The sequence below is a fragment of the Lupinus angustifolius genome, chromosome LG11 (assembly GCF_001865875.1).
Source record: "Lupinus angustifolius cultivar Tanjil chromosome LG11, LupAngTanjil_v1.0, whole genome shotgun sequence".
NCBI lineage: Eukaryota > Viridiplantae > Streptophyta > Magnoliopsida > Fabales > Fabaceae > Lupinus > Lupinus angustifolius.
In genome coordinates, this window is record NC_032019.1 from 24,546,580 (window position 1) to 24,548,005 (window position 1,426).

Consider the following 1,426-nt stretch of genomic DNA (forward strand, 5'->3'; position numbering starts at 1 on the left):
CTGGTTTGATAGAGGATGTCTTGGTTCGGGTTGGTGAACTTATTTTTCCTGCTGATTTTTATATTTTCGATATGCAAGAGAGATCCTCCTGTAAGACAGTTCCTATCATTTTGGGGAGGCCATTTTTGAGAACAGCCCAAACCAAGATAGTTGCCCATGCTGGAACATTATCTATGGAGTTTGGTGATATTGTGGTCCGGATTAATATTTTTGATGCTATGAAGCATCCATCTGAGGACCATTCTGTGTTTCATATTGATTTACTTGATGAGTTAACTAATGAGCATATCTGTGATTTCCTTAATGATTTTGATTCTATGTCATTGATAGACTCATACACTTGTCATACATGCACTGATTCTGAAATGTGTAATTCTTGTATTGATGAGTTTCTGCATATTTTTGTTGATCCAAATGTTGTAGAATCAGATTGCACTAACCCTATTGCTGCAAACATCATACAACAATCTGATTTACTTGTCTAGGTACAAGCTGCAGAATCTATGTCTGCTACTTTGGTTCCAACTGTTTTGAAGGCACCTGCATTGGAGCTTAAACCTTTGCCTGAAAACCTCAAGTATGCTAACTTAGAGGATGATGAGAAGCTTCATGTTATTATTTCCACCTCCCTTGATGCTGATCAAGAGGAGAAGTTGTTGCAAGTGTTGAAGAAGCATAAGAAAACAATTGGTTGGACCTTAGATGATATTCCTGGTATTAGCCTATCTATGTGCATGCAAGGGTACTCTTGGAAGATGGAGCTAAACCAGTAAGACAACCACAAAGGAGACTTAATCTAGTCATCCTTGAGGTTGTGAAGAAAGAGGTCAAAAAGCTTTTACAAGCTGGGATTATATATCCCATTTCTAATAGTCATTGGGTGAGCCCAGTTCAGGGGGTTCCAAAGAAGACAAGAATTACAGTGGTGAGAAATGAGAGAGATGAGATGATTCCTACGAGAGTCCACAACAGTTGGAGAGTCTGCATTGATTATAGGAGGCTCAACCAAGCAACAAGAAAGGATCACTTTCCTTTATCATTTATTGATCAGATGCTTGAGCGCTTAGCAGGCAAATCTCATTATTGTTTTCTTGATGGTTTTTCTGGGTACTTCCAGATCCATATTCCTCTTGAGGATCAGGAGAAGACCATATTCACCTCCCCCTTTGGCACTTTTGCCTATAGGAAGATGCCTCATTCAACGCCCCTAGTACATTCCAGCGGTGTATGGTGAGCATTTTTAGTGATTTTGTAGAGAATTGCATAGATGTGTTTATGGATGATTTTACAGTTTATGGTTCTTCATTTGATGCATGTTTGGATAGTCTGGATAGAGTTCTTCATAAATGCATCGAAACTAACCTTGTTCTGAATTACGAAAAATGTCATTTCATGGTAGAGCAAGGCATAATTTTGGGGCATGTGA